At 39.4% G+C, this 22,368-nt stretch overlaps 1 long non-coding RNA gene across 2 annotated transcripts in view; it reads left to right on the forward strand.

Annotated features, from left to right (window-relative positions):
- Nucleotides 1-14,141, forward strand: part of LOC118529158 (uncharacterized) — a 78,130-nt gene extending 63,989 nt beyond the window's left edge. For both annotated transcript variants that reach the window (XR_013442514.1, XR_013442515.1), the window contains exons 5-6: nucleotides 12,124-12,245; nucleotides 13,901-14,141. This is a non-coding gene — a long non-coding RNA (uncharacterized LOC118529158). The remainder of the gene's footprint in view (nucleotides 1-12,123; nucleotides 12,246-13,900) is intronic.
- Nucleotides 14,142-22,368: the final 8,227 nt, after the last annotated feature.

The raw sequence follows: 22,368 nt of genomic DNA on the forward strand, positions 1-22,368 counted from the left end.
GTCAAAGTGCTATAAATCAGAGACACCATGCAAAGTAGATGAAATAAATAAAACTGATTTGTGGGAATAGGAGTTCAGAGCTGCAAGGGACAATGGAAACCTAAATCCTCCAGGGACTCATAGAACCCTCAGAAAAGGCTTTCATTGTAGCATGGGAGTTCTGAGAAGTCTTAGTTTAATGAAGGAGTAGGGTTATTCCAGTTGACATGTGGGTTTCATGTAAAAGACAGTGCTAGACAGACTTTTTTTTTAAAGGAGAATACTTGATTTGAACAAACAGAACTGCATACCTTCCCTTAAATCCTTCTGTTTATTTTGTACATTTTGTTTCCAAGGGTCTGTGGTGTAATCTGATCCCGATGAGGGATGTGATGTCATGTGCAGAAAAAATGGGATGAACTAGACATAAGATCTGAGCACCTCAGTTTGGTTATAGAAGAGTGATCCCAAAGCTCTTTCCCCCTACCCAGAAATGTCCTCCTTTTTCTTCCTTTGCTTTATTAAGAAAAGTTTCCCATCCAGCTACTGCGACTGTTACAGAGCTGACCATGTCTGCTGGCATCCCATTGTATTCTCTGGGGATTTCTATTTTAGCACCTGTACAATTTTAGAGAACTTATGTCTTTATGTATATACTTTTTTTCCCCTTTAGAATGTGAGCTACTTGAGGGCAGGGAACATGTCCTATTTGTTTATGTTTACCCTGAACCTGTTATTTATATCAATCATCCAATAAATATTTACTGAATAAATGAATGAAAAAGTGGTTAAATGTATGCATGCGTAAGTAAATGAATGAAAATGGGTATCTATATTCCTAGAACTTACAGTCTAAATATAGAAAAAATATGAGTAACAAAGTATGAGTGAGAACCCAAAACAAGTCAAAGCTTTTCAAAAGTCAAAAGGAATTTTGCTTGACTTCCTTCTTAGAGACTGTCTCGGTTTGCTTGTTTTAAACATATTTCACCTCTATGTCCTTTTTCCTAGAATTTCTGTAAGCCGTCACCTTCACAAAGCAAATCTTTCCCTGAGAAACAGAAGAGGAAATAAGTGTAATTGGTTTGCATGTCTTACTGAATTCTTACAATGAAAGAATAACCTGGAAACACTTTCCCTTGCACTCAGCTGAACATTCTTCAGTCTACATAACCCACTAAATCATAAGCTTGAAATATTGTTAAGAATGGAGCAAAATCCAAAAAACCAGTTACATCCCCAATCAGGGTTACTGGCAACGTGCTCAGCAGCTAGTGAGAGAAAAGAGGAAGTGGCTAAACCAGAAGATCTCATCAGCCTGTTGATCATGTGAGGGGAAGCTCATAAGCTTTCTTTCTGTTGTTCTCATAGATGCCCTGTATCACCCAAACAGAGACAAGAGACCTCTTTAAAGAGATCACATAAAGCTGATAATAGGAGCGCATGGGTAAATATGAACCTTGGGGAGGGATTATTGACAGAAAACTAGAAGCATCAATTTGCCCTATTCCTGGTCTTCTTCAAAGACCTGCTTTGAAAGCCGGCCAGCAATGAGCTGACTATTGCTCTGCAGTTGACCAGAACACACTCTATTGCTGGAGAAAAAGCAGTATACGTGGGAAGGAGCTCCGCATTCTTTTGTGGGCCTTGGCTTGTGACTGCACAGCAGAGGACCGCAAAAGGAAACTAGCTTGCTTCAGTGTTTTTTTTGTTTTGTTTTGTTTTTAAGGAGGATTTGAACAAACAAAACTATGTACCCTCCCTTAAATCCTTGTGCTGATTTTGTACAATTTGTTTCCAAGGATCTATGGTATAATTTGATCCTGGTGAGAGATGTGATGTCATGTGAGAAAAAAAAAAGAAAGAAAAGAAAGGCTTATATTAAAAATTATTTTAAGATTGGGGGGCGCCTGGGTGGCTCAGTCGTTGGGCGTCTGCCTTTGGCTCAGGTCATGATCCCAGGGTCCTGGGATCGAGCCCCGCATCAGGCTCCCTGCTCCGCGGGAAGCCTGCTTCTCTCTCTCTCCCACTCCCCCTGCTTGTGTTCCCTCTCTCGCTGTGTCTCTCTCTGTCAAATAAATAAATAAAATCTTTAAAAAAAAAAAAATTATTTTAAGATTGGAAATAAATATGGGCTAGGAGAAGGAAAGGATGTGGCTTGGTGGCTAGGAGGCCTAGGAGGAAATAGGGTGTGTTAGGTGGAGAGCACGTGACATGTGAAATCCTAGAAGTTAGAGGGTCTAGTGTTTGGGGTGGGCAAGTACTGTTCGTGTAGAAAGCCAAGCCAGGAAACCACTGTGGGGGAGATGGGTGATTGTACCCCCAGACAAGAGATGGGTAGTCTCTAAAATCCAAGGTCAGATCCACAGACACCTGTTTCATTTTTGGTTTTGACTATATACTGGGATCATTTTTAAATGACCAATGCCCTGATATTATAGGAAGCTCTCTAGGTGATTTTAATATACCACATGCTAGAGGAAGCACCCTCACTATGCCCTGGGCAGCTTCAGTCTTGTAATACCCCTGATAGTATTTCTTGACTTCTTTTGCTTTAATGACCATCTGTAGTGTGTCACCTGCTAGTCCATCTGCCCCCTAAACATGTGGTTTTCAAATTTAAGATGCATAGGAATTTCCAGGGTATCTTGTAAATTAATTTTTAAGGGACAGATTTTGATTTAGTAAATCTGGGGAGAGGTGCGAGCCTTAACATTCTAACAAGTTCTTTGCTGGCCCTTTGAACACACTGAGTAGCAAGACTTTAAATTACACCTACTCACAGCCTTGTTCACACTTCAATTTTGGCGTAGCTTTTAAGAGTCCAGGCTTTGGTTTCTGACCACATTGACTTCTACCTTCTACTTGCTGATCAAGTCTGGACAAGTTTATAAACTACTAACCTAGTTTCCTCACCTATGAAATGAGGATAAATGAGGGTTTTGTGAAGATTATAAAAGATCGCTAAAGTGGACTTACATGCAGGGCCTAGCACAAAGTTAGTGTCTCATATATATTAAATATTATTAGCTCTAACTCCTCAAATACTTTCTCTCATCAGAGCTCCTTTAATTTTTTTTCTCCTCTGCTCACTCACTTCTATCGAATCTTACAGAAATTCTCAGTTCACCCAGTTGATCTCTAGTCCTGTGAATTCTCCTAACTTCCCCAATCCACTGCTTCTCCCTTGGCCTCTCTTCCCTTTCCACCCATGTGTGTTCTCTGGTCAGTCATGAAGACCATGCCTTCTACCATGCCTTCCATCCATTTACTCCTTAAACAAGTATTTTCTGAGTACCTGCTATGTATCAGGCACTGTGGTGAGCTCCAGGAGTATATCTGGTGGCTGGCTGGTAAATTTTAATGGGCATAAACATGTATGTATACATATGCATATGCATACATACATACATGTTTTTATATTAAACACTGATACAAAGAATGGTAGCACACAATGTTTAATACTCTTTATTGTAAATTTCAGAGAGCCACTTTGTTCCTAATTTTTATTTTTGGCAAACTCTTGTGTCTTCAGCCAACTTATGGTTGCAACTGATGAATAAATATAGTCCACAGAGGAATGTCACTTGATTTTTTCAATATATATTAATGAGTAAGATGAAAGCAAAATGAGGACAAATGTTGCAACTTCATTTGTTTGCCAACAACATGCTTCCTTGATAATCTCAGGTTCTGAATACCGGAAGAATAACATTTCTTAAAGTTTTTGTGTAACAGCTATAAACAGAGTCCATTTTTAAGCTTAAACTGTGTTATGAACATGTTCACCATTTTTTTAAGACTAGACAAGAAAATAAATAATAAATCAAGTCATCAACTAGTGTTTGCTAATTTCTGTGGTATAAATACTTCCCCTATGGCTGATTTCAAGCTCCCAATGTGACATCACTGAACAGATATTTGGGAAGAGATGTGCAGTAGCACATCAATAAATAGTGTTTCTCCTATACAGACACAATCAATGAAAATAACCTCAAGAGAATAGGTAAGAGGATACAGGGTCTGATAAATAGGAAGTGATCAGTTCTGATTATTTACTAACTTTTGAAAATACAGTTCATGGGGCACCTGGATGGCACAGTCCGTCAGTGTCTAACTCGTGGTCCAGCCCAGGCCGTGGTCTCAGGGCTGTGAGGTAGAGCTCCACAGCAGGCTCCACGCTCAGTGCCGAGTCTACTTGAGCTTCTCTCTCCCCCTGCTCCTGCCCCCCCAACTCTCTCTCTCAAATATGTTACATGGCAAAGAGACTTTGCAGATTTAATTGAGTTTATAAAGTAGCTGACCTTAAGATAGAGATGTTATGGGGCGACTGGGTGGCTCAGTCGTTAAGCATCTGCCTTCGGCTCAGGTCATGATCCCAGGGTCCTGGGATGGAGCCCTGCATCGGGCTCCCTGCTCGGCAGGAAGCCTGCTTCTCCCTCTCCCACTCCCCCTGCTTGTGTTCCCTCTCTCGCTGTGTCTCTCTCTGTCAAATAAATAAATAAAATCTTTAAAAAAAAAAAAAAGATAGAGATGTTATCCTGGATTGTCCCAGTGTGCCTAATGTAATCATATGAACCCTTAAAATAAAGGGAGGCAGAAGCAGAAATCAGAAAGATTTAAAGTATCAGAAGGATTTGATGTACCACTGTTTGCTTGAAGAAGAAGGGAATCATGTAACAAGGAAAAGGGGATCATGGTCTTATAACCTTGAAGAATGAATTTTACCAATAACCATTAAATTTGGAAGAGGAACCTCAGCTCTAGATGAGAACCAGAGCCCTGGCCAATACCTTGATTTTAGCCCAGTGAGAACTCAAGAAGGTAACTTGCCATATTGTGTCAGACTTCTGACCTAGAGAAAGGGTGAGATAACAAGTTTGTGTTGGGTAAAGCTACTCCATATGTGGTAATTTTTTATACATCGATAGAAAAATAATACAATCAATGAAGAAAATATCAAAATAATAGTTTTGGACGAAGAGCAGGGGAAGAATGTTCCAGCACTTTCAGGGACCTAGAGCTGTTTGGAATGTACAAGAGGAAGAGAAATGAGAAATAAAGATGGAAATGAGATAGATCCACTTATGAAGAGCCTTTTAAGCTAGGAGAATATTTTGAACATTTTCCCAAGAGCAAAGGGAATCAAATTATTTAGCATGATCAGTTTGTATTTACAGAGAATAGATGAAAGGGGTGTAGACTGGAAGCAGGCAGATCAATAGGATCAGAGGAGCATGACAAATCTGGGAAAAAGTGGACTGGGAATGCCTGGATATGGACTATGCCCTGCTTTTTGTTCTTTCTCACTTCCATTCCTCAGTTCAGGTCAACAATCTCTTGTTTGGTACCAACTGTCTGCCAGGCACCATGCCAGCAGCAGGATACCTACCCCAAGCTCCCAGACTCAGCATTGCTGCCCTTTATCAGCAGTCATGTAGAGGAAGATAAATAAAGTTCACAGATTTCCCAAACTCGTTCTGTCAACCTAGGGTGAGTCACTTAATCCTTCTGAGTTTTCCTTTCCTGATGTGTCAATAATTTTATAGTTACTTCAAGAGGCTATTGTGGGAATCAAATATAAAGTATACAAAAACTTTAAAAGTCATAAATACTTTATTCAAATGATTTATTTTCTTCTCTTTATATTCCATGTGCTCCAATTCTTCTCATATTCTTTTTAATCTCTCTTCTAGGTCATATTTCTTATAAAATTAGGTCAACAAATAATTCTTGAGAGCCTTGATATATTATCCGCTCATCTGAATTTCCCTCTGTATTTGTTTACACATGTGTTTTACACACACACACAGACACACATAAACACAGTTCCTGTCCCTCATGGAGTTTATTCTGTGAACACTTAAGTGTATATAACAAAGCTCATAATATATTTTTAAGTGGAAAAGAAAAGTGATTACAAAATATGTTGAATTGGGCAAGCATGTTTATGTGTATATGTGTGTGGTGTGTGAAGGGAAACAGGAGAGAAAAAATATGAATTTATGCATAGAACCAAAGATTGAAAAAATATACTTCAAATGTTAGTAGACTTCATCTCTAGATGATTTCATTTGGCTTTCTTTTCATATTTTTAAAATTTTCTGTCATAAATATATTTTATAAATTGAAAAGTATCTCTACACATTTTAGTTAGACTATAAAGTGCAAAGTCCTATGAATAACTTATACACAGGATGTTATGGGAGTGGGTATTACTTTTTTCTTTTTCTTTTTTTTGTGGGTGGAGTAGAGATTTCTAAATTAAATGATGCCTGAGTGGAATCTCTATGCTCAGCTCTGAGGGATAAAAAGTTTTTTAGGAAAGAACCTAGGGAATGACATTTCAGAAAGAGGACCCAGGGGGAAGAGAGGCTCAGCATAGAGTGCTTAAAGGACAATATTATGTGTGTAGTTCCTACTGCCTGAAGTGTGCCTTGGGGTGAAGCAGGAGATGGGAATTGAATGCCATGCTATGGATCTTAGATTTTATCCTTTAAGTGCTAAGGCATTTGAACAGAGAAGTCACTGAGTCAGACCTTCATTTTTGGTAGATTATAGTGGTAGCAGCTTGAAACACGTAGAATAGAAAGGTTAGAGGCAGACAGGAAGCATGGAGACTTGTCAGGAAGCTAGTGTCCAGGTTAAAAAAAAAAAAAAAAATGATAGAAGTCTGGACCAGGACAATGTAGTGAGAATGAAGAGAAACATTTTATAGATAAATAAGAAGTATTTCGGGCTTATATCCTACTCTGTCAATGTCCTACGTGTTTCAAATTAACAACACCACGACTCAGATAAGAGAATACACTTGGTGCCTGCATAAAATGCCTACATGATTTTCCAACTGGAAGAAGAGTGTCAAAGCGGATGGGAAGGCCAAGACTCAAAGACCTTGGAAGAGTTCATAATTTGGCTTAGGCCTAACTTCTGCATGTACGGAGGACGTATTTAGGGTTAGAAATTGCCACGCTCTGACCCAGGACAAGGCCAGAGAGAGATGGGAAACAGCACTGAGCCTGAGAAACTCCTGAGGAAGACCCAATAGGCCTCAACAGCAGACGAGGAGCAGAGGAGCCCCTGAGATCCTATGGGCTGTCAAAGGACAGGCTGTGCAGAGATGTGACTTAGAAAGGGAGAGAGGGAGTTTTGTTTTTGACTCATGCTTAGTTTTCGTGGCAGCACGATTTCCAACTGGCATAAAGTGAGTCAGGAATTAACCGAGAAAGCAAAGAGCCCGAGTGTGTCATGAGAACAGGATGTCAAGACACGTTTGCTGGCAGTGAAAAGCAACTTGGCTATCCATGCTAAGGAGGGGCATAAGGCACAGTGGAGGGATACATTCCAAACTCTCTTTGGCCCATGCTTCACCTCATTCAAGGTCTGCTTTATGTTTGTGCCAAGAGAGCAAAAGCTTTCCTGGTGTGATTTTTGAGGCCTTCTCTTCATCATCTCTCCCTGACCATACAGGTGGGAAGTGTCTAAAAACTGTCCAATTAAGAGACAAATCTTCCTCTTCCATATGCAATGAGTGAATGTAGGTACTGAAATGCAAACCAAGTTGTGACTGATCTCTGCCTTCCTGCTGGCAGACCTTGATGAGCGTGAAGACCGAGGTGTGAGAGGGGAGAGAAACCCTAAAGCAAGGAGTCAGGAACACAGGGAGGCTTTGTAGTAGAATGCAAAGAGCCTGAGATCAGAAGTCAGGAGCACCTATGACACACGCCTTCTGAAGTAATGCCCACAGAGGGCCACAGACTCGTGTCTCTGAAGAGCCCTCTGAATTCTGCTGCTGGGGGAAGTCAAACCTCGAGTGAGGTCTGAGGGTTTAGACAACCTGACTTAGATAATCCCTAAGATTCTTTTCATTTGCACATTTAGATTCCATGGACCAGGAAGATTGAAAATAACAATTATTTGGGGCTTTTGCAGAAAATGAGAGGAATCTACAAAAGTGACCTTTCCACAATAGGATAACAGAGGTTTTTAACTGAACCAACATAGAAGGCCACAGGTAAAACTCACAGGGCTGCACTTTTCAGAGATGCCTACTTTGAGTTTCAAAGGGATGTATGTGCCTCACACCAGCTCTACATTAAAATACACGGGATTTGGCAGGGTGCTGTCTGTGTGTGTTTCTTTCTTTTTACTCAAGTGAAAATTCTTTCTTCAGCAAAAAGCCCCAAGATACAGGAAATATAACGAGGAGGCAGCAGGTGATGGCATGGGGTGGTAGAGAGCTGCTTTGGGCCTCAGAGTCTTCAGATTGGATACCAGGAAATGACCTGTCACATGACCTCCAGGAACCTGAAGACTTGTGGAACTGCTTTTCTGAGAAGACTTGCCTGGCAAACACCCGCCCACAGGTTCCTCTTGCTAGCTAGTCCTAAAGGAGTTCACTGTCAGCAAGGCAAGAGCAGCTACCCTGACGCCCCTCTCCCAACCTCCAAAGTGGCTCAGAGAAGGCCATGTAGTTCCTTTACTCCTGAGGGGAGCTCACTCCTGTGGTAAATACTCCCCTGGGAACTTGGTTTTTTTTCTTTATGTTTATTACCATTTTCCTAATCCTTTACCTCCAACAGATTTTCTTTTTCAAATGGAATTGTTGCTGGGGCATGTGTTTGGCTCAGTTGGTAGAGTACGTGACTCGATCTCAGGGTCTTGAGTTCAAGTCCTACATGGAGCCTACTTAATTAAAAAAAAAGAGTCTGTAAAATGGAATTGTTGCCAATGAAATAGAATGACACTTGTTTTACAATTTTATCACTGGTTAGGCCCATGGGGATACACAGTGACATTTCTGAGGCCTTTTATTTCTTTCATTTTTTTAAAAAAAGTACTTGTTTGGGCTACACTTCCTTCAGCTAGGTCTTTTTTTCTGGGAGGTGCTGAAATTGTCCAGGGGAGGGATGCGGGTGACATAAAGTCAGAAAGGCAGAGTAGGATTCCTGCACCGATTGCCAGGAAAACCTGTACCTGTATATGACCTTGATTTGGGAAAAGTTAATTATCATATTTCCAAGGGTTAAAAGCAGAGCAAATTTTTTTTTTTTTTAATTTGTATGGAACCAGAAAAGACCCTGAATTGCCAAGGGAATGTTGAAAAAGAAAAACAAAAGCTGGGGGCATCACGTTGCCTGATTTCATGCTATATTACAACGCTGTGATCACCAAGACAGTATGGTACTGGCACAAAAGCAGACACATAGATCAATGGAACAGAATAGAGAGCCCAGAAATGGACCCTCAACTCTACGGTCAACTCATCTTCCACAAATCAGGAAAAAATATCCAATGGAAAAAAGACAGTCTCTTCAATAAATGGTGCTGGGAAAATTGGACAGCTATATACAGAAGAATGAAACTCGACCATTCTCTAACACCATACACCATAAATAAACTCAAAATGGATGAAAGACCTCAATGTCAGATAGGAATCCATCAAAATCCTAGAGGAGAACATAGGCAGTAACCTCTTCGACATTGGCCACAGCAACTTCTTTCAGGACACATCTCCAAAGGCAAGGGAAACAAAAGTGAAAATGAACTTTTGGGACTTCATCAAGATAAAAAGCTTCTGCACAGCAAAGGAAACAGTCAACAAAACTAAGAGGCAACCCACAGAATGGGAGAAGATATTTGCAAATGACATTACAGATAAAGGGCTGGTATCCAAGATCTATAAAGAACTTATCAAACTCAACACCCAAAAAACAAATAATCTAAGAAAAAATGGGCAGAAGACATGAAGAGACGCTTCTCCAAAGAAGACATACGAATGGCTAACAGACACATGAAAAAATGTTCATCATCATTAGCCATCAGGGAACTCCAAATCAAAACCACATTGAGATACCACCTTACACCAGTTAGAATGACAAAAATTAAAAGACAGGAAACAACAAGTGTAGGCAAGGATGTGGAGAAAGCAGAACCCTCTTACACTATTGGTGGGAATGCAAACTGGTACACCCACTCTGGAAAACAGTATGGAGGTTCCCCAAAAAGTTAAAAATAGCACTACCCTATGACCCAGCAAGTGCACTACAGAGCAGATGATTCAGTGAACAATTTTAAAACTGAATTTTGATCCTCTATTTGAAATTTCCCTGGAATAAAAGCTTGTGGTCCAATTCCTACATCGACTCTAAGGGTCCCAGTTTGTGAAATGTTGAATGCTAGGCAGACTATAAATCTTCAGATGACTTTCCTTTGCCTTTCTCCCCCTGCCCCCATTGTCTCTTTCCTATGGAATTCCAGAGTAGAAGATGATAACATCATCCGAACTTTTCTAGGGCAGCCAGCTGTCAAAGTGTGCCTCTTTACTTCTCCAGGTAGAAGAAAATTCTGAGATCTTTCTCCTTGTCTCTCTATGTCCACCTATCCTTCAAAACACAGACAACATACTTCCTTCATCATGAAGCCTCCTTTAATTCTCCTTTAATTCTTCCAAAATAAATTTTGAGAATTATGAATAAGTAAAAGATTTCCCTCTCCTAAGTTTCAAAGAGCACAAAAGAGTGTTTTGTTAATCTAGAATTAGAATTTCATGGATTCCAAGTTACTGATTAAGCACATTACCAGCACTAACATTGTAGGTAAATGCAACTTCTATCTCCTTTTTGTAACTGATAAAGAGATGAAAAGATGATTTGGTGACTTGCTCAAGGCCACTGGTAAATGGTGGAGCCATTTATTTGATGTATTGATACACATAATATACTCTTTAACTTTACTGATGTTTATACTAAGTTTGTCTTATCTACATTTTTCCTTGCAACAATAATTAACATTTGTAAAAGGCTTTACATTTTGCCTATTCATGAGCTCATTAACAGCAAGAAACCTTTTGTGATGTGGTTATTACTATTTTCCTCATTTCATCAATGAGTAGGGCTCCCCACATTCCATGGGAAGTATGTTATAGTGCCTAAATTGAGCCAGGTGCTTTGATTATAGATTTCACTCTTCCTCAGACCACTGAACTCTGTCGCCTAGCCTCATTCGAGGTCAACCTGGTGTTTTTTGTGCCTTTGTAGGGCCAGGTCTTTCTCCTCATCATAGCTACTGAAGGCCTAAATTGTGGAGACAGGAAAAGAGCATGTCCCGTACTGGCTCAGGGCTCGGAGAAGCCTGCACATTCTCTTTACTCCTAAGGGCTGCCTTAGGGAGAGAATGTTCAGATCTTTCTAAAGTTGTATTACTTCAACAGGATTGATGGGTATCACTTTACATTGGTCCATTCTAGGAGGTCATAGAATGTAAGGAGCCAGGTCAATATGAGCAGTGGCTTTATATGATCACGTCAATATATCAAGTAGCTTTCACCAGCCCCAGTCTGGATATTGGCTCCCAGAATGGTTCCTTCTCTTTTCTGAGGATAGAATAAAGGTCCAGTTCCATTTGGCCAACACACACTAAGAAAAACTAATGTGGAATAAAGTTACTTAAATGACTCCCTACAGTAGTTAAAGGACATGTTATAGTTCATTTATCCTTTTAGTCAGTCACTATCTTGAGCACTATGTGCCAGACCTATGTGCATATTAGAGCTTTACAGGTAAAACAGTGAACAAGAATTTGTCCACACCCTCAAGGATTTCATAACCTTGTGAGAGAGATATGCAAGATGGCTATGCTGTGCGATGGTTACTCACAATGACAAAAGCAGGGTGCTTTGCATCAGAGAAGAGGGTCACTTACACTGCAGAGAGTTGGATAAAGCAGAAGGTGGCAATGGAGGGGAAGAGAGTGATTAAAGGAATGAGATACAGGGGAGAGTATTCTTGGCAAATGGAATAGCATGCACATGGGTGAGAGACAAAAGAGGACACAGCAAGGCTTGAGTTTAGCACTAACAGAATGTATTTGTACAGTAGGACTGGAATATCTTCTGCCTCTTGGGAGGTTAGAGAGACTACTGGTCTCTGAGGGTTATATTGCTTCACAGTTCACCCACCTAATAATGTCATTATACATTAAAGGAATTCTCTAGGCCTTTGGACAAAAAAGTTCCAACTGTTAAAAACAACTTATGCTTATGGAAATAAATGGATGGAGGATAGTGTTTTCTGGTTACTATACCGTGTAGTAAACTGCCCCAAATGTAGTGGCTTAAAACAATAAGCATTTTATTATGTTTAGATTGTGTAGGTCAGAAGCTCATAAAGGACCAATGAAGAAACCTGTTACACATCTATGGCCTGAGGCAACCTGCTATTAAATATAAGAACACGTCTTGTGATGGACCACTGGGACTGTGTAATGTGAGTGTGGCAAGCCAGGGGCATGTAAGAGTTTTCTTAGAGGCAGCCTTCTTCCTCTGGTTTCTTTGGTCTGGCCCTCAACTAGGCCTTGGGTGGCCTTCCATGGCTGGACTCCTGCTTAGCACCAGGTGACTTGCCTAGAACTTTTACTCTCATTCTATACAAGATTTTACAAATGGACTTTTGTGAATGGATGATCTGTTGAGGCCACAATGGCCCCTCCTGACTAGCATTTTATCCTGTTTGGCCTCACCCTTTTTCTCTTTAGCTCAGAACTAAGCCTGAGTTGAGATCTCCAGATTCTCTGGACTAGAGTCTGTACCCCTGTTAGACTCCTGAGAGTTCTCAAACCTCTCAGTTTTGTTTTGTTTTTCTTCTTTGACCCCAGTAAAATTTGAAGAAACTTACCAAAGCTATGTGTAAGAACCATATCTCATTGGTTTCCTTTTAAAATTTTAGTTAAAAATGATTTTTTGAATAGGTAATGCATTCACATAGATAAAAATTCTAAGATGAATAGATAAATAGGTTCCCTTCCACACCATCCTGTGCCTCATAAATGTTTCCAATTTTTCTAGTATAGCACCTTAAAATACTCACTGAATTTTAATAGTCAAATTCTTAGCCAAATACACATAGTACATGAGGTGGATTTAGCTAATGAGCCTTAAGCTTCAGGGCACCTCACTTGCCTGGACCTTGTCCTAGTTTGTTTGGGCTGTATAACAAACTACCATAGACTGGGTGGCTTGTACGCAACAGAAATTTATTTCTCACAGTTTTGGATGCTAGGAAGTCCAAGATCAAGGTGCCAGCAGATTTGGTGTCTGGTGAGGACCTGCTGCCTGGTTCATAGTTATTTTTTCACTGTGTCCTCACATAGTGGGGAGCTCTCTGTGGTCTCTTTTGTAAGAGCATGGATCCCATTCATGAGGGCTTCACCCTCATGACCTAGGCATCTCCCAAAGGTCCTACCTCCTAATACCAACACACTGAGAGTTAGGATTTAACCTAAGAATTTGGGGGTGACACAAACATTGTCTATAGCAGGCCCCTTTCAAGTCACCTTCCAGGAGCACTATCAAATTGTCTTTGCATAATTTGCAATCATAATATGTTTTAACCACATTATTTGAGTCTACTGACTCCCTCCACTCAAACTCCCCTTGCCGAAGGTGGAGTGGGAGAGTACCTACCTGTGGGCAATTTTAGGATCTGGCCAAGGAGAAACTGAAGTGGGAATACATTTTGTTTACGTTTAGGGAGAGATGTTTACAAGCTTTACAGTCTCTTCTATGAATAGCTAAGTTACTGTTAAGTGTAGCATTGATTTTCTGTTATATTCCTCCTGCTCACTCACCTACTGTCATAATGTGGCAACTCGCCTACTGTCATAATGTGAATCTGTAAGGCCAGAGTTATTTGCTATATAAAAATGTGTTATGGCACATGGAGTTGGAAGTATGTGTGAGAAAAATAAAGTATTATAGTGCTGGAGGAGACCATTTATTAAAGAGAATATTATGTTATTTTTCTAGACTTTGTGATGTTTGTACTGTCAGCACTGTTATATTTGTAATTTTTTCCCAAGTCTTTTGTCAATTTTAAAACATGTGTTTACACAATTTTTTGTTATTTTGTGTTCTTTTCCTTAGGTACCCAAAACTGCAAGAACTTCTGGTCCCACAGAATATTGATCCTCTCCTAGATAAATATCTCAGCAGGTGTCTCACTACTTTCCTTTACTCCTTTGCCCATCTGTCCCCTGGGAATGACCCAAACAATTGGCTGTGTTTCCCACAGTACAGTCTTGGCACTTTCTTGGTCCTTGCCAAAGTCACCAGCTCATAATCTCCATCATTACTGTTCAGATTAAAATGCAATCTTTACAAGTCATCTAGGCTATGCCAATGCCTGAGTTAATGAATTGAGAAAAGGACAAAGAGGAGAACCTAAAGGCAAAGCAAAGTGGGGGCGAGAGACAGCATCTCCTCAGCTGCCCTTTCTCCACAAACTTTCCTAGTTTTATTTCCAATTTGCTCAGCAGTGTGTGCTCACTCTTTCTCTGACCTTGAGAGGACACTGTTAGATATGCACAAGGGAGGAACATGAAGAACTCCAGATAAACTAGACACCAACACAACAGAGTCGAGTCATTTGTTTTCCTTGACAGTGCTTTACCGTGCTGGATGGAAGGAGAAGAGACCATCAGTAAAGCAAATTGCTCAGATGGAGTTATAAATCAGCTCTGTACTCTTAGAGGATTTAGTCAGCTAAAGACATGTACAATCCAGGTCCTCATGGCTTTATTATTATTATTATTTTGCTTATGTGGAGAAATAACAGTTAATACAGTTAACTATCCCAAGGCAGAGGAGTATTATTAAAAAAGAGTACTATAAAATGTTGATTTCTCAAAATACCATCAAATATTTTAAGGTTTGCATTTAATAACATATAATACAATTTCTTTTGTGGGATTTTTATGTTTTCCTAATCTTTATTATGCTGTGTGTTTATATTTCAAAATCCTAATAAGAAAAGTTGAACGGATCTTGATCCAAGTTACAAAAAACTATGGCTCTTAGAGCCATATTGTCATATTCCCCCAGTCACATCTTTCTACGTGACTGAATCTACTTTACGCTTATTCATATTTTTCTACTTATTAAATACACACAGTATAATGTGATATGTTCTATAAGAAGAAGGACTGGACTCACAAGGATTCCTAAGCTGCTTTGGGGAAATGGGTGAGGGAGAGAAGATGAGGAAAACTTAGAAACTCATCTAAACTGAATTTAAAGCTTTTTTTTAAAACCACATCTGTTTTGTTCTTCATTCTTTGCCCAGTACATGTGAGTTCCTGGCATTTGGGAGTTATTCTGGTACAGGGAAGGGATGTGGGAGAAGAAAAAAAAAATTGTTTCACATAGAGACAATAGATATCTTCAAAGGAGGAGGAAACAGAGATTAACATTAATAATTTATTGAGGGCCTAAAACGTGCTAAAATTGCTATATGGATGCATTTAAAAGTGGTGCATGCAAAAAAGATGCATTTAAGAGTGGTCATCCATTATTAAGTACATGCATACCAGAGAGCTTCACGATTTTCAGTAATATTTAAAAAGAGGTCATTTACTTGGAAAGAACCAGGTAGTTGGCAACATAATTGGGCTACAGCTGAAGCCTTCAAACCTCTGAACTACAATTTGTATGAGGAGATAAATTCCCTTTGTTATTTAAGCCAGTTTCTGTTATTTGCAACTGAAAGCAGCTGAGCTTTATGTCAGATGCAATCAAGGATAAAAGCAGAAAAGGTGACCTGCTCCCACCACGCTGCTCTAAACGTGTTCCGTACAACAGCTGCAATGGTAGGGTCACCATGGAACTCATCAGAAAAGCAAATTCTTGGGCCCCACACCAGGCCTCCTGAATCTCTGCAGCACGACCAGTGATCCTTTCAAACACGCTTTCCAGGTGACTTGTATGCTTGCTGAAATCTGAAAACCACGGCAGTCCTGAGAGGTCCCTCCTGTGCAGCTCCAACAAGTCACAGGGACTGCCGATGCCACTGGGAGGCAGACCGGCCTTGAGTGGCACAGCTGTAAAATATTCTCTTTCCTAAATGCATGTGGAGGTACACACTCCAGAGTTTCAAGGGATGCATACTAAGATTTTGTTCTTACCAGAGGTACGCCCCAACGAATTGTGAATTAATTCCAGCTGGTTTCTTCCCAAAAGAAGAGGTGAAACAGCTGGAAGAATATTTCTTCTTTACTTAAATATTTCTTCTTTATATAAAGAAAAGTGGATCCTACAGGTTCTTTGGCTGCTAGGAACAGTATAGGTCTCTAATGATTTTATTTTATTTTATTTTATATTAAAGATTTTATTTATTCACTTGAGAGAGAGAGAGAGAGAGAGAGAGAGAGAGAGAGAGAGAGAGTACCAGCAGGGGGAGCAGGAGAGAGAGAGAGAGAGAGAGAGAGAGAGAGAGAGAGAGAGAGAGAGAGAAGCAGGCTCCTTGCTGAGCAGGAAGCCCTACACGGTGCTCAATCCCAGGATCCTGAGATTATGACCTGAGCCGAAGGCAGACGCTTAACTGACTGAGCTACCCAGGTGCCCCTCTAAAGATTTTAGATAAGGAAAAAATGTTTAGTGGAAGGACTCTGCCTAATTCACAGAGGAATCTGTAGCAGCAGAAACATGGGACTGTTCTTGTTCAAGGGCTGGCACAACAATCTTATACTCTTGTGTGTCTTCACTCAAGTGTATACATGTGTCATTCCCACTATAAAAAGACTAGTCTATCTTTGGGCCCCATGATCACACATGTGTTCTGTTCATGATTGGCAGACTCATAACAATAACATGGATGGAGCTGGTGAGATGCTGTTCCCCCAAAGGAAAAGCTGCTGGACATAACAAAAACACAGATACCCGTGATAATGCTTCTAATTCAGAAAAATGAGGAAGAAGAAGAAATAAAAAATTGTCTAAAAATGCCAAATGGGAGGGGCGCCTGGGTGGCTCAGTCGTTAAGCGTCTGCCTTCGGCTCAGGTCATGATCTCAGGGTCCTGGGATCGAGCCCCACATCAGGCTCCCCGCCCGGCGGGAAACCTGCTTCTCCCTCTCCCACTCCCCCGCTTGTGTTCCCTCTCTCGCTGTGTCTCTCTCTGTCAAATAAATAAATAAAAATAAAAAATAAATTTAAAAACGCCAAATGGGAATCATGAGAATGAAGTTTGAAAAGTTATGACACTGACCTAATGGGATGTATATATTTAATAAGCAACAAAAATAGTTAAAGAGCATATGCTAGTTATTGTGCATTCATGGCAGCTATGAGGCTTGTTTTATATACTGCCAGATTTCTCAATATCTGTGCAATGTACAATCATTCTCTGTTGGGAGTGGGGAGATGCAGCCCTGTGCATTGTAAGATGCTTAGCAACATCCTTGGCTCCACTCACTAGGTACCAGTAGCTACCCCCCTCCCTCGTGACAATCACAAATGTCTCCAGACATTGCCAAATCTCTGGGTCAAAACTGCACATGGTTTAGAACCACTGATTTAGAGATTTCAGAGATTCTGGAAAAGACATGATCCAGTAAGGATGATTTTCAAGCCCTTTTGGGAAAAGGAAAGCTTACCATTGATCACAGGAGGCAGGGATAAATTGGCATGGCTATTGTACTTTCTACTGAGTCATTTAGATATGGATGAATGTAAACATCCTTATCATCCAGAGATGCCTTGTTCTTCCAAAGCATGTGTCATATAAGAGAAGGAAAGCTTCAGCAAGATGGCTAACCATTTCTCACTCCTGCTGACTTATATCCGGATTAAAGACATTTAAAAATAGAATTCTTTCTAAGTGTTGAGCATGAAGTTAAAGTAAGTGATGGGACTACAGATACCAGGTGGTATTTTTGACATATCTTCCTAACCATGAGACATTAGAAGAGAAAAATGGTCTCAGAATCGAACATTTGGCTACACAGATGGTACTGGCAGTCATTTGGACTTCTGAACAGTAGCCTACGACACTGGAATGATGAGCTCTTAGACGGCATAGTCTATTTCACTAAAGTGGGAACATTTGTTTGTGAGGAATAGTACTTCTCGAAAGGTGGTCTGCATCAGAGTTATTACCCAGAATACCAGTTTCTGGGCCCTAACAAAGACCTACGGAACCCACTGGGAGAAGGAGATTGGAAGTTATTGAATTTGCAACTCAAAATTAGTGCTATAAGTCTTTATGCACTGTGAGCTTTGAGAATTTATGGTCTACTAGATAGTTCATCTATCAATTACACAGCATCAAACCAGGTAAAGAGTGAGTGAAAAATATGTTAAGAAAGTTCTAATGTGAGGGGCACCTGGGTGGCTCAGGTGGTTGAGCATCTGCCTTCAGCTCGGGTCATGAGCTCAGGGTCCTGGGATCGAGCCCCACATCAGGCTCCCTGCTCAGCGGGGAGCCTGCTTCTTCCTCTCCCTCTGCCTGCCACTCCACGTTTGTACTCTCTCTCTTTCTCTGTCAAATAAATAAATAAAAAATCTTTAAAAAAACGTTCTAATGTGAAGAAAGGAACATATATCAAGTATCTGGTAATTCTAAAAACAAACAAAAAAACCCCCAGAACTTAACAGTAATAAAGAGGACAAGACAATGTATACCTACATATTAACTTGTAAAATTGAGAATATTACCTCAGATAATAAGCATTAATCTTATAAGGATTACTAAGACTTTCTGGGTTTAAGTGTGAGCCCTATTTAAAAAACAATACATCTTTTAGGCTAGACTTCAGAGATCTACTCTATATCAAGAAATATATTGTAGAAATCTGCAAATTAGATTTTAGAGTCTATTTTCATGAGGACAGAGAGAGGGAAATAGAGGCGATATCACAGTGGATATACACTAGAAGCAGCAGGGACCAGTTATAGAAATGAATAACATATCCTAAGAAAGACATAAAGCCAATCCTGCAACATCTGCCAAAACACTCCTCTGGCTCAAAGAAGGGTTTCTGACAATTTTCTTTACTACCTTTTGGATAATTTCACTCCTGAGAAGGAGATAAAGTATCTAGGGTAACTGATTTATGGGGCCTAAAGATATAGTGAAATGAAAGAGATTTGCCTTCGGGTAGAAAGCTGCCATGTTTGTTAGTTTAGTATAGCCTGGGAAGGAAAGACCAAGCATAGTCTGAAGTTAGCTTTGCAAAGCAGATTTCAAGTTCAGAGAAAAAAAAAAAAAGAAAAAACAGCCATGACACAGCATTATGGAACATCTGGAAGGGAAGTTTACTAGAGAGATTGCTAAACTCTCAAAAAAAGCAATTGGCATTGTACAGTTGCAAGTGGCCTTAACAAAAGGACATAATTTAAAAAATCAGTGACATTGTACAGAGAGTGTGCCGAAGTGACCAGATTTTCAAAAAAGTACTATGTGTGTGGCAGAATAATTTATCAAACTATTAATATGTTTACTCTTTATTTTTCATCTCTTATCCCTAATTCACTTCCTCATAAATTTTTCTAGAGTGGGAAACAGAAGCTTCTTTGGTCTATGGCTCTTCTTTATTTTTCTGTAGAAATCCCTTAAGTTTATTATAGAGGTTATACTAATGAATGTCCCTGAATGGTAGGCATAAGAGTGTTGTAAAAACACTTTTAAGAGATTTCTTAAGCCTGGGAAAGGGATAGAGGTTAGTGGGTTCTGAAAACAGCTAAGTCTCACATCCAACAAAAGACCATCCTCCAGTAAGTTCCCCAGACCACAGAGAGAATGCCTGTGTAGTACAGCTAAAGAACATGGATAGCAACCACTGTCATTACCCACACTAGAAAAAGATACCTATGCCCCAGGGAATCAGCAAGGTGAGGTCCTGTGTTTCAGGTCAAGGAGTGTCTAAGAAGTCATCAGCATGAACTGATAAACAAGGACCAAGGGGCATTCCTAATCCTCTGGCGCCCTATGTTGGAATCTTTGCACAAAATCTGATAGAAGACTAAAGAACTCCAATTATATTAAATTTCCCAACATGTACTAGCTGTGTGATATTGGGAAACTTAATCAGCCTCTTTGTGCTTCAGCTTCTTCTATAAAGTAAAGATGATGCATCTCACAAAGGAGTAAAGAGGACTAAATGAGACAATGTAAATACAGTGGCAACACAGTGTCAGAGATGTAATAGGGAAAGGGCCAATAATTTCATTGTTCTTTTTTCTTTTCCAAGTTAAAAAATATAAACATTCTTGAGATTTCTGACTGGGCTGACAACAGCAGGACTATTTAGAAGTCTGTAAAGGAGGACTTTCCACCTAGGTCCTTTCTTCCATCAGTGAAGGGCATTGGAGGTATATGTTCCTGAAAAATTAAAGCAGAGAGGCTATGGATTTGGGGACACCCACCAAAGAGGTGAAGCTCTGTACTTAAAACAGAGTGATTATTGAAATTCTGTATATTGAAGGTAAGATTTCTCATCCTTTGTCCATCTAGCTTCAAAGTGTCAGTAGCTAGGCTTACAGATTCCTGATAGAAGTTTGAAGGATTATTCTCTAGAGTAAAATAACATAACTGATACAGAAAAAGGACCTACGTATATTGAAAATTGGGGAAGTCTAATATAAAGGCTAGGATACTTTTCAATTTCCAATTTAGATTGATGTGTATCAGTCAAGAAGTCCTGAATATGCACATAGTACTTCCAACCAGCTTTAGGACCCCACTTTTAAATATGAAAGGGAAAGAAAGAATTATTAAACATTATAGGAAGTATCTAAAATGAAAGAGAGAAAATCAAAACAAAAAATCTATTTAGAAAAATAAGAGACAACAAAAGGAGAAGAAAATATGTAAGGGATTAAAAATTAATACCACAGAGATAAGGAAAGCTACTTCAGCCATGATAAGTAAACAGGCAGCTTTAAAAAATGAACAATCAGAAATTAAGAAAGGGTTGCCAGAAATTAAAATAATATATCCAAAGTAAAAGAAAAATGTTTGGAAGATAAACTTAATGAAATCATCCACAAATACAACAAAAAGGCAAAGAGACAAAAATAGAAGAAATAAAATTTAGGGAATCAATCTAGAAGGTATTACTTAAACAATACAAATTTGGGGAAAAAAGAAACAGGAAATGAAAAGAAGTAAATTATCAAAGAAATAATATAAGGAAATTTATTAGGATATGGATTTCTAGTTGAAAAGGCCCACTGAGAATTCACCAAAACAAATGGTCTTGAATTTGCAAACACCAATGATAAAATGTTAATTTAAAATTGATCCAGACAGTAAAAACAGTATATATAAAGATTTTGTGTTAAGAATGGTGGTTTGTAGATAATGGACTAATGTCTCCTAAATACTGAGAGGAAATGTTTTTCAACGTAGAATCATTATGTCCAACTCAATCTCCAATCAGGTGTGAGGGAAAAGGAAAGGTAGTTTCAGTCAAATATACAATCTCAATCTGCATGCACCTCTTTTCAAAAAGCTATTGGAAGATGCACACCACAAAATAAGGGAGTGTATCAGGACATAGGAGAACATGGGTTTGTGGGAGTGGATAACCCAGAGCAGGAGAAAGAGGAGGTAAATTCCTAAAATGGTGACAGAATCTCCAGGACCTCAACTGTGCAGGAGGATTTCTGTAGACCAGCCTCTGGAGTGAAGTATAGGACAGAGAATCTCAGAAAAGACTCTAAGGAGAAAATGAAAAAAAGAAATGGATTTCGTTGAATGACAGGTTTTATGTGTGCAGTATTGTAATAGATCTGTTAAAAGGGTAGGAAGAAGGCTTAGTCGTATATTCATGTAAGCAAATGAAAAAAAAAAAGGAGGCAAATTTTAACTCCAGTAAAACAAGAAACCGGTATAAGAAATGTAATGACAATAGACTATTTGGTTCAGCAGTAATAGTTATGTCATCATAACAGTAAAAACAACATACAAATTTAACCAATAATAATGATGATAACTATAATGGGGACAACGTGGGATAAAAGGGATAATGTGGGATAAAAGGGAAGGAAGAAAGAAAGTTAACATCTTCATTTTCCATAATAGGAAGGCAGTTGAGAATGTATAACCATGATGATATAAAAGATAATAGTAAATAGCTATTTTTAAATGTTTCTGTTTGGGAATAATAAATTTATAGAAAGTTGCCCAGAAATATCCAGAGAAGTCCCATGTACGCTTCACCTAGTTTTGTAAATAACTGCCTCACTCTTTTTCCAGATCAGCTATACTGGTTTCCATTCCCACCAGCACTGTATGTGATCCAGGTTTTCTGCACCCTTGTCAGCATTGGTTGTGACAACTCTTTTTATTTATTTTAATTTTATTATGTTATGTTGATCACCATACATTACATCATTAGTTTTTGTTGTAGTGTTCCATGATTCATTGTTTGCGTATAACACCCAGTGCTCCATTCAATATGTGCCCTCTTTAATACCCACCACCAGGCTAACCCATCCCCCAACCCCCTCCCCTCTAGAACCCTCAGTTGGTTTCTCAGAGTCCATAGTCTCTCACGGTTCGTCTCCCCCTCCGATTTCCTCCCCTTCATTTTTCTGTTCCTACTATCCTCTTTT

This window comes from Halichoerus grypus, chromosome 11 (genome assembly GCF_964656455.1).
Source record: "Halichoerus grypus chromosome 11, mHalGry1.hap1.1, whole genome shotgun sequence".
NCBI lineage: Eukaryota > Metazoa > Chordata > Mammalia > Carnivora > Phocidae > Halichoerus > Halichoerus grypus.